Here is a 13,235-nt window from a genome sequence, read left to right on the forward strand (position 1 = left end):
AAGAGAGAGAGAGAGACCCATATCCTACGAAATTTATCTGACAAAAAAAAAAAATAAAATAAACCCACCCAAAACGGCTTTGAGTGTGAGTTATGATATGGTACATTCAAGCATACGGGTATTCAAAGAGGTGGCTCCTTCGCACCTCATACGATGAGAAGGTACATGTTTTGGACGGTTTAGGTTTAATAGTTTTTATTTTATATTTTTTAAAATAAAAAATTTGTGAAAATTATAAAAAAATTTAATAAATTTGTTCGACAGTTTCAACAATTATGATTTAATATGAATAATTTACATTTAATCTAAAAATTTTATAATTTGATTATCCAGATATATTCTGGACAATACAAGTTTAATATTAATTTTTTTATAATTTTTATAAAATTTAATATTAAATATAGACTATTATATTAAATTTGAACTATCTAAATCAGTAAAAAAATTTATTAAATTTTTTTACAAAATTTCATGAATTTTTTATTAAAAAAATTAACATAAAAAAATTAAATTTAGACAATATAAATCATGCACCTTCTAATAGAGGTGCAAATTCAAGGGAAGCCTACTCTAGTATTTGTGAGTCATTAGCTAGCAGTTTCATAACCCTTAAGCCCTATTTGGTAGGACTCAATTTATTGGGATTAGAATTGGTATTATAATTGGTTAGTAAGAATGAGGCTTAAAATTATATTTGGTATGAAATAATATTTGTAGGAAATACTTGCATTGATTTTATTTTATAATTAAATATGAATTATGAGAAAACTATAATGTCTTTAAACATAAAAAGAAAAAACTATAACCTAGCTCATCTAACTCTCGCGATCACTCCTTTTCTCCCCAAAGAACGACCACGACGATGCAAAAGACCATTCCTTTTGCTCTCTCTGACCACACACGAAGGTTCTCCTTCTCCTTGCCTTCTTTTTCTTTATTCTTATTCTTTTGATTTTTCATCATGCTTATCTGATGGAAATCGAAGTAGATTGATTGACTAATAGAGATCTATGCAGTGAGGCCTTCACCAACAATGTAGATCAATAGAGTGATGGAGATCAATGGAGTGAGACCTTTCTCTTCTCTATTTTCAGTCACCGACATGAAAGTCGAGAGATGCCATTTGTCAGCATTGGATTAGACAAGTAAAGTTACCCTTAAATAAACATTGTAATCTTCCTATCTATTCATTATTAACTCTTAACCAAAGTAATCAAGAGTATAAACTCAATAAAATGACCAAGTTTCACAATTTCATAAATGGGATAAAAGCATTTACACAAATAACAAATGGGATTCACAAATTTTAACAAATTGTAGATGGGATTCTAAAATTTCAACCATTAAAATGCTCCCGTATGCTTTTAATGTAATCAAATCAGAGTTTAAAACGTTTACGGAAGCCTAGGAATCAAGAAAAATCAAAACATTTGCATCAAAAATTCAAAACAGTAAAACTAGAGAAAAACAGCACATGCGTAATGGCTAAGCACTCCCGCGCCATAACATGCATGTCTCTGTGCCATGTACTGCCGTGCATTGCATGATTTTTGACAGCGAACTTTTGCAGTCCAAATGATAGCATAGGGGATGAATTTTCATCGCGTCTTAAATCTCCATCTGATATCTGATTCATGTGATTTTGGTATTTACAAAGAGCTTTCTTTTAATTTTAACTGATGGCATAAGTTTCACAACCAAATTCATTTTCTATCAAAAGTTTGACCCCCAAACCCATATTCACTCATTTTTCACAAAAACTTATAACTAGGGTGTCAAAATTCCAACCAATGTGCCAAAAGCTTGTACTAACTTTTAGACCCTACTCATTAGACCATTTTAAACTCATGTAACACACCACACATATACATACACATATATCATAAATCCACCACTCAACCCCTAAATTCATAAAACACAAGAGAAGGAAAATTTGCACAAATCATCAATATTCATTTCAAAACAATTCAAAATACACATTTCCTACTTGCATAAATATTTCGATCTTATACAAGGTTTATAATCACAACTCACTAACTCAAAGTATAAAATACATAAGATTTTTATAACAATAATGCAAGTAGCTCAAATAATAGAATGAATTCTAGTTAGAAAATTAAGAACATAAATACACGTAAAAACTAATTTAAGAGGTCTACTATTAGTAGGATTTACACCAAATTCTAAGCCTCAACACATTTTTTCCAATTTAGATTCGATAAGCTAAACCCTGAAAATATTAAAAAATAAGGAGTAAGTAAACTATTCAGTAACTAAGGTTCACCTAGTCTATACAGTTGTATATCAATTAAATATAGATACAAATGGTAATATACTAAATCATCGTACACATATGACAAATAGCCATGACTACAACAATAACAATGATGTGACCAAATGTGCAACACATGTCACATGTCATATCACAAATATACACATCGTAGGGTCATAAAAATAACAACCATGCACCCCTAAAACATGCTGAACCACAATAATAACAATCATGTGGTCGAAGCTAAATGTATGAACAATGCCAGCCATATATCCTCTTATTACCTCTAACATGAAATCGATGGCTATTAAGTTACTATGTCCATAACTCAGATTAACACAGCCTTCCACTTGTAAGGAGCTACTGGGCTAGGGTTAACCTACTCACTTGTGTACCTCAATTTTCCTTAATACTAACAACTATGGAGTGTCGTACCCCTAATCTAGCCTTCTTATGAATCGGTAGATACTAGTTAGGTTCAAATCCCTTAAAGAACAAGCGAGACAGTCTCGAATCAATCATAAGACAATGGTTACCTTCTAATTCCAATGGTTGGTAATAGGGAAAGCTTTCGCTTCTAATAGTAAGCTACCAATGCTAAGTGGATTTACCAATCTACTCCTTTCCTTCATACTATGCACATAATGACACATATTATGCAATTCAACCATTAATCACATCATATCCCATTCACACTATTTACCTTATCCATTAATCTCCTTATGCCAAATGTCACGCATTCTTAGTCCTCTACATATCAAATATCGCATATTTTTCATTCATTACATAAGTAAAAATATGTACATTGTATTCTACAATTTAAAGCAATTTCACACATTGCCAAGTTTGCATTAATGGATTCAAGATACCAAACATGTTTAAATCCTATAAATTCAACAAATAATTAACACACAATTACCCAAACTATATTTTCCCCAATTACCTCAAACCTTTAAGAAGTTAAAGGTTTACCCCTCAATATAACCACTTCTAAATCTTCCAAATTAGCTTGAATGATTCCAATTGAGTTAATCTACAACTAATCATAAGAACATTCATTAATGTTCCTCTTTGAGAAATTTTCCCAACATTTAACTACACACACACACTCATTCCATCAATATCATAAATTCACTACTCCCCATACCCAATAGATTTACTAAATTTCATTGACCCACATTGTTATTAATGAGTTACTAAACCATCATTAATGGCCATCAAACATTTTCAACAAATTCATATATTACTAATTTTAGATATTAATTGAAATATCTCACTTAATCAAACACCATTTATTACTAATTTTAGATATTACTTGAAATATCTCACTTAATCAAACACCATTAACAATTTAAATCCATGATAATTAAGGGATTTACCTTTATAGAGATTACTAAGTTTTGATTTCAAATCAAGCGATCTTAAGTTTTCATAATTAAAATGAGTTTAAATCATTTATAAACTTTTATATTAGAGTAAAAATAAGTTACAAAAGTATAAGATACTTTAAAGGAGTGAAAAAAATTGAAAACAGATGGAAAAACATCAAATTTGTTGAAAAACAGAGCAATGCGCTGTGGCTTATGCACACCGCAGCATGTTGCTCTGTGCCACATGCCATGGCGTGTTGCATGTTTTATGACAGCAAATTCTGTTGTCATTTGATAGCAAAATCGGGCAACTTTCGGCATGCTCCAAATCTCCGTCTGACGTCTGAATGATACGATCTAGGTATCTATAGAATGTTCTTTTCGTAAACTAGCTAATGGCATGGACTTCACTTTTAAAACAAGTCAAATCAGGAAGTTGGACACCCAAACATATTTTTATCACTTTTCACAACTTTCACACATAAAAGGGTGTCTAAAACCTATAACAAGTGCCAAACGCTATCCTAACACCCAGATCATGTTCATTAAACCTAAAATGACTAGTACACAACACATCATATGCATGCAATTACCAGTATAACACAAAATCACTCCTCAATCCCTTTAATACTAAAAATAAAAGGGGAAGATAATTTGCATTGCATTACATCAAAATAAATCATTACACATTTAAAATAATATTTTTACACTTGCACTAGTATTTTAACCTTATAACATATATAAAATTAATCATAATCATACCTTAGGGCCCAACATACGTTTCAAACAACACAACTTTATAGTGTAAACGTAAACAAAAAAAAATGCATCCTATAATTAGCAATGAAATTATATTACACAAAATAACAATACATAGAGGCCTACACTAAGAATGCACAGATTTCTAAGCCTCAAAAGTTTTATCCCTCTTAGCACCAGAGCTAGAGCCTAAAAAATGTTAAATAGAAGGGATGAGTATAGCCATTTAGTAACCACGATAAAACCTACCTTATGCAGTTATATATCAATTATAATAAAACACATGCATATGAAACAAAGTTATTAAAACATGCCTGCACACATAACATAACTTATCACTCTAGTTAACACATGTTCATCTCACGAAGGCTAAGTACATTGTCATAAAACACTCAAACATGTGACCATGACTTGATATCAACATGACTTACCACAACTCAAACATGTGACATATTAAATAATTACATAAGCAATGATCAACCAACCTTATACCCTCCTTATTTCCTTCGACTAAAACTATGGGTTATAACACTGAATAAGGCTTTGTCCGTGTAATTGGACTACCCAATCTCACTAATTGTGAGGTGTGACTCGACCAAAGGTCATATGACTCACTCTCAGACTATAATTTCCCCTACTCTCAAATCTCTCAAGTGTCGTATACGTTAAGCTATTCTTCTCGATAAACTGGTGGAGAAGCCAGGTTCTAGTTCCTTAATAAACTATGGGACATGGCTATACTCTCATACATTAGCCGAAAATACCATATGAATTTTCTTTACTCCTAATCCCTAGGTAAACTCCCTTCCATTAATCATGCCATGTACGATGCTCACTTTTTATTTACATGCTCATTTACTCATTATCACAATCATCACATTGGGTTAACGATCGTATATTACTCAAGTGAGCACCAAAACTCATTTTCACATACATTCACTACTTTCAAACTCAACACATGCATCTTAGTCAAGATTCACCATCAACTATTCAATTTGCAATGCTTTGCAATTTGCCACTCAGTTCAAAATCACTTTTGCACTTTAAAGTTTACTTCACCATCATTTCTATATCTTTCTTCACATCAAGGCAATTACACAAACACATAGTCTCATGATATGTTACATAAATTCACAAGTCACAAATTCACTTGTTAAACACATATTTCACATCATATTATAATTAACATACAACTACCCAAAATAGGGTTCCTCAGTTACTTTAAACCTTTGAAAGGTAAAGGTTTATCTCTCAGTATTCTAAGCTCCCAAGCTTAAAGTCCCAAGCAAATTGGTGTTCAAGAGTTTGATCTATAATTAATCAAGTTATCATTCATTAACATTGTCAAAAGCACACTATCAATTCACATTTTTACTTTTCCATTTTTCTAGCAGTATCAATTTCACCATTTAGGCTTACCTATTAGGTTTATTAACTTCTTTTGTTCCAACAACATTATTGAGCCATTAAACTCTTATTAATGGTATTACACTCTTCTAACAACCCTCTTTAATGTTAAATTCACATATTAATGGGGTTCAACAATAAAAAATCTCAAAATTGATTATTCCTAGGTTTAAATATTTAATTATACTCCTATTAACTCTATTTGAGTTATGGATTTAGACCTATAAACCATATAGACCGAAAATTATCTCACACTATCAAACCCTAACTATAAACTTCATAAATGTAAAAGAGATAGGAAGAAATGAGGGTAGGGTACTTACCTTTAATGTTTAGTAGCCCAAAATACTCCTAATATTAGCCAAAATAAACCCTAATGAGCTCCTCGTGATTCTTCATTTCCTTTTCCTTATTCTCTATTTTTCTACTTTAGTTGTGACTCTTAATTTGTAGAAAATGGCTATGTGCCATGGTGGATGTTGAATGTGCCGCAACGTATGGCACAAAGAGGTCTCCTTCTTACTTCCATTATGTCTATACGCCACGACAGACACGCTCCACGTCATAGTATGTGGCACAGAAACACTCTTTTCTTGTCTTTCTTCTCTTTTCGATACTCAAATGGCCCAACTTCTCACCGGACCCACAATAGGGTTGAAATACAATCAAAACTATTCAACAGACCACCTTAGACACACACCATGTCAATTACTCAATTATCATAATTAAGCTTAGTTAATCTAGGGATTAAAATTTGAGATGTTATATTAATGGTCTATAAACCACTAACCACTCACTAAATAATTAATATATGTTTAAATAATCTAAACAACTCACGTTATATCCATTTTAGTTAATAGATTCAGACCTATAGCTTATATAGACTAAAAATCACTCTCTCAACTCAAAACCTAACTTAAGTCCTTATAAAAATGAAAGAGAAGGGAAGAGAGAATTACAATGTACTTATCTTAGTGTTAGAAGGTTTCAAAATATCTCTAGTGGGTTCCAATGCTGTGCCCTAGCAAAGTCAATGTCATGCTTTTCATTTTGTTCCATTCTCTTATTCTGGTTTTCTTGTAGACACAAACTGACTTATGCAGAAATTTGGTGTGCACTACGGTACATGCAACCCCCTGTCATAGCACACTAAACAAATAGGCTTTTCCTCATGATCTTGCTTATGTGTGTCATGGTGGACAATCCTCACACCACGATATGTGGCACAGAAAACCTTTCTTCAAATTTTCCTCCACTTTTGATGCCTGAATGGCCTGACTTTATTTTGGACCTGCAATTAAGGTTGAAATTATAATCAAACATACTTATTAAACCTCTCTAGCCATAGACCACATTAACTTACTAATTATCCTTATTAATTTTAATCAATTAGGTTTTAAAGTTTAAGATGTTACATCATTCGTCATTTGTCCATCTTGCTCAACTCTTTCCTTATGTCTTTATTATTTTTCTTCTTCTTCCTGGTTCAAGCATTTCCATTGTGTTTGTGTATGGCTATAGGAAGCATTGCCATCACCATCATCGTTATGGTTGTAAGGAGGGGTAAAGGGCATTTTGGTCAAAAAATAATCAATTTTGAGATTGATTTTTCAATAGCAGGGAGTTAATGGTATTGAGCAATTCCACCCTAATGAGATGGGGACTGAGATTAAATCTCTCATTACCCCATATCAAATGTAAAAATGTGGTGTTATTTGAAACCAATCTCAACTGCCAATTCTACTCCTTCAATGTTTTGTACCAAATAAGGCTTTACATTTACCTTTCTTATTTTCTTTTTTGACATTTTTCTCAATCTTATAAAGCCAATATTTTTTTTATGTTTATTAATTTTTTTCCTAACAATTACCAAGGTCCAAGTATTTGTTATTAAATACTGTAGATAAATTCATATCTGAGAACTCCCTCCCCTGTTATTTATAGGGTTGAAATTTTTTTTAATCTTTTGTATTAGGCATGTCAATATATAGAGATAAAAGTTGGGCAAAGAAAAATGTATTATTACAATATATATATATATATATATATAATTAAACAGTTTTCGTGTATTGCATGGGTTAGAATTAAAGAATTTGAAATAAATATCATCGATACCATTGATATCAATACATTTAAGATGGCTAGATTTATAGGAGTTCCTCTATTCAATCATTTTTCTTTTTAAATATTTCATTTGTACAAATTTTGTTTTTATTTTTTAAGCATATAGTGAAAAACTTGTCTATAAAATACATGTTCTTAGAGTGCTTAAAAAATATTGGCCCAATAAAAATACTTCTTCATTTTTTATTATGTAAAAAAAAATTAGATACTAGTTTATGAATTATAACATAAATTGTATTTCCATGAATATGGATATAAGAAAGAATCTAAAAGGATCCCTTTTTTTTAATTGCATTATATTCTTTTGTATTTTTTGGTTCCTATTTTTCTTTTTTTATGTGCAAAACAAAAGGGCTACTAAAAATATACATTTACCACTTAACTTTGCCTATTTAGAGTACTTAAGTAGTAGTCGCCACGTTATCCTGCCATCATGAAATGTATAGTGAATCATGTACAGTTTAAAGAGTTAAGACCACAAGATAAGGATTAATTGCTCAAATGAAACTTAAGCTTCTTTTTATTTCTTTTTTTCTTTTTACAGATAATGTTTATGGATAATAATTGATAAGAGTTGATTGATATTGAGTATAGTAAATAAAAAAAAATACATGAAAAATAAAAAATAAATTAAATCTCATTGATTAGGAAAATTGAAAAGGTATGGAAAAGTATAATGAATGAAGAAGGATAGTCGAATGGAGTTAATATTAATGATAAAAAAAATTTAAAAATGGGACTGCGCTTAAATCAATGATCCTGCAAAAGTAGATTGAAAATACATAAAAATTAAAAAATAAATTAAATCTCATTAATGAATCAAGAAAAATTTCATACTCACATTAGCCTACAATCTATTAACCAATGAGAGTTAATTTTTTTTTACCAATCAGATTGAGCGCGCGCTCGCGCGCGTGTGTGTGTGTGTGCGGGCCGCCCGGGCGGGCATGCATGATGTTGTCAGACGTGATGAGATAAAGAGAAACCCCTTCCAATATATTATTCAAGAAGGTCATAATTTATTGTTTAGAAATTGGTTAGTATAGCTAATTGTTATAAGCCATTACTTTCTTTTCAAAAAGCTAACTCAATAGAGTGTGTAGTGTAATGACCTCTATCATTAACTCCCAATTGTCGAAACTGACATTAATAATATTAGGGTTGACCTTGGCATTTTATTAAAACTATTTATTGCTAAAAAAAGATAGGAGTTGAGGTCCCATATTTCAATAAAGTTTGATAAAAAATACTTTTTTAAAAATCAAAATAATCTAGGTTAAGTGAAAACATGGGAAATTCAAACCTACATTGAGCAAAAAGGACAAAACTAGCATTTGAAGAAATATGCACAAGTTGCCGCGGTTGAGAGTCCATTCATTACAGCCAACTATGCTTGACTTGCTTACCACTATCAACGTGATGGATCCAAAAAAAATTAATGAATTAGGGCATAATTTATACTTAAAATAAATGTTAATATTTTTATAAAATAAATAATTTTAAATATCTATTAAATTTTATTAATGATATAAGTTAATAAAATTAAATATTAAAAATGCATAAAACATAACATTATAATAACATAAAATACTCTCTTTATATAAATATTTTTTTATATCTATCAGTATCATTATTTTAGTTTTCATTGAATAAAATTGATATACCTCTTTTATATGGTAGAGAATTTTTTTCCTAAATTTTGCTTTTCCATTTTAAAACTATTTCTATTTAAGTTTATTAAAGACACTTATACATAATTTTAGATAATAGGATAAGTAAACTTTTACAAGGCATAAGTGAATTTTTTTGAAGTGGGGGGGGGGGGAATTGAAATTTTTTAGGGAGGCAACTAAGGTATCCTAAGTAATATCTTCTTAGCTTAGAGTGGGCAATTGCCCCCTCTATGATAAGGGGGGGGAATTGAAATTTTTAAGGAGGCAACTAATTTCCTAAGTAATATCTTCTTAGCTTAGAGCGGGCAATTGCCCCCTCTATGATAAAGGTAGATACGTCCCTAACTACTAAGAAAGTTATTGGCCACAGCCATCATATGATAACCATTCATCTCGGTAGGTGTCACCCTTACTATGGCTAATATTACCAAATTATCATCGTTGTAGCCATTGCCTCTTACATCGTGGCTTGAGGCATAGATGCTTCCTCGTTGCAACCAACACTAACACATGGTTGCCATGACCACAAGTATATGTTGCTACATTGAGGCCTATGTTATTAGCACAGCCATGTAGTAATCAACCTCTAACTTAAAACACCCGTAATTAATCACTCAGACCTCTAGTTGTAATAATCTAAGTATCCACATGTAAATAGTTAAGAAATCTAGCTATTAGATCATTTTCCTCATAATTCGATGCCAAACAAGGATCTTGAAACGCTATGTGCCAACCTGAGTATTAAACTCTTTGCACAATACAAGTGTTTCCCCTTACAACATACTTACTCAAAACATAAAAATGTAATCATGCATGAGTACTCCATTCAATACTACAACATACCTATACAAGTAACTCAAGTTAATCATAATGTGCGCACATTTGCATGGTTGACCTCCTATTCAAAAATGAGGTCAACAATATTATAACATAAAAGAAGTCGCACATCTAAAGATTTAAAGATAGATCATAAATAGATAAACTTAGGAAATATCTAACTAAATTACTTAAATTATTTTGGTGGAGTATACTATCTTTAAACATACTTAGTATAAGAAATCTAATAAACAACCACTAAAATTGCCTAAGTTAACATTTAAGCTCCCATGCAAATGAAATATAATTCTCACATACACAAAGATATGCATTTGTCTTAGAGTTGGCAAATTAGAATTCAATTACACTAGAGTAAAATTAGAGAATATACAAAGAAAACTATAGTTCTTGCACATTGATGCCTCTCCCTTTCTTTTAACCTTCTTGTCCCTTGGAAAACATTAAGTAATGGAGTGAAATTAAATAATCTCAATAATTAAAAAAATTTTAAAAAAGTATATTACAGTATGGCAATCACATATAAGGAAAAGCAATAGCATATACAATCACATTATCACATAAACTACAATTTTGCCATATGTTAATACTTATGATTTATACAATAGCCTTATATCCCTCCTTATATCATCTGACTGAATCCATGGGCTATTAAATCATATAAGCCTAGTTCATGTGATTTAGATTAAACCCGCTCTCTAAATGTGGGGGGTTGCCCAACCAAGGTTTCTACACACACTTTTAAACTAATTGTAAGATTGTCCTTACTAATCCAATACTTAACCACATATACCTTTGGTAATTATGGGAATTAATCCTAAAAGATTACTCAACCAAAATTAACCATTTAAAAGTATTTCAGAAATCTAAAAGCATTTCTTTCAACACTTGAAATCCTAAGTTTAATCTTTGTAAAACAAATCAAATGTAACTTTATTAAGTCAAAAACTAAGTGTAATTGCATATGGAAGCAGGGGATACATGTAGGAGTCAAAAAGACTTAAAACTAGTTGAAAAACATCAAAGAGTGAAAGACAAAGGAATGCTCTATGACATTGTGCACATGTGTTATGGCTTGTTCTTCTTTATGTTGCGCGTCATGATGTGTTGCATAGAATTTGATGGCATTGTGCTGTCAAGGGCAACTTTCAATGGCCCTATTTCTCTATTCGATGTCTGATTGAGATAATTTAGGTGCATTTAGAAAGCTCTTTTTAAAATCTAATTAATAGCACTGGTTTTACTTTTAAATTATTTCACACAAGGAAGTTAGATACTCAAATGCATTTTTTTAACTTTTCACATTTTTTACAATACAAGGGTGTCCAAAACCCCACACATGTGCTAAAAAGCTACCATTAATACCTAAACCATACTCAATGAAATTAGGACTACTTGTTAACCATATGCCCATAATAACCACAAAATCTCATTTTCACTTCTTAACCACTTTAATGCTAAAAATAGCAAGGGAGGTTTAGCATTACATTAATTACTAAAATTTATATACAACTATATAATAGTTTTCTCTATATTTGGATAGTATTTTGGCTTTATTTGGAACATTCAAAATTCTTATACAACAATTCAGGGCCCAAAGTACAACAATCAACTCACACATATAACATGGTGCAAGTATGAAAAAAGAATGCAATTACTAATTGACAATATCTTTCTAATTACATGAAATAAATTTAGATGGGAGGATTTACTATACGAATATCAAGATTCCTAAGCCTCCAAAGCCTTTCCCTTATCTGCACTAAATTAGAGCCTATAAAATATTAAGAGAGAGATGATATAACCATTTAGTAACTAAGGCATACTTATCCCATACATGATAGATGAAAACTCATAAGCATTTAATCACATATAACACATATCATAGTTATCAACTTCATCTTATTTTCGTTTTCCATGGATCATCTTATCAAACACATTGTCATAATACTATTAACCATGTGACAATAGCCTAATCAAACATAATAATGCACATTGCCATAATAATAACAATCATATAACAATACTAGAGTCAACTATTACAACTTGCCACAAATTTATCAACTATGTGACAAGTTGAATAGGAATGCATGATCGATTCTCCCTTATATCCTTCAAGACTAAAACTATAGACTATAAATCAATTAAGGCTTTGTCCTTGTAAATGGATTGCCCAAACTCACCAATTGTGAGGTGCAACATGGCTAAAAGTCACTACACTCACCCTTGGACTATGGCTTTTCCTATTCTCAAATCCCTGGAGTATCGTAAACTATAAACTAATCTCTTGGACAAATAGGTGGAGATAGTAGTTTCAAGTTCCTTGACAAATTAATTAATTAATTAAACCCTAATTAATTAATTAAATTTTGAAATGTTACATATAACACCCAATTGTATGCCCATAATCCTCCCCAAGTGCTTTCGATGTGGGATGTAATAGCTATCTTGACCAATCCATGATGCCCTTGTCACGGGTGGCCACCGAAAGGGCCTACCAACTAGGCAAATTTAGGTCTAGCTTTGATATCACTTTGTCACGAGACTATTATTCTTTTCCTAAAAAGCTAGCTTAGTAGGATGCACACTGCTTATATGCCTAAGACCCTCCCCAAGTTCTTCTAACGTGAGATGCTCTAATTAGAAATCAAAGTAATATCTTTAACTTTCCTCCGCTTTGGTTAGTAGGGATGGATGAAAGGAAAAGGCGAGGGTAGGAAGACTATCAAGGGCTACACCCCCACCCCCTAACTTTTTATTTTTTTATTTGTAAAATGTAGAGATTATATATTTTTG

Source organism: Prosopis cineraria, unplaced genomic scaffold, assembly GCF_029017545.1.
Source record: "Prosopis cineraria cultivar Desert tree isolate PC_DT_omini unplaced genomic scaffold, ASM2901754v1 PC2, whole genome shotgun sequence".
Taxonomy (NCBI): Eukaryota; Viridiplantae; Streptophyta; class Magnoliopsida; order Fabales; family Fabaceae; genus Prosopis; species Prosopis cineraria.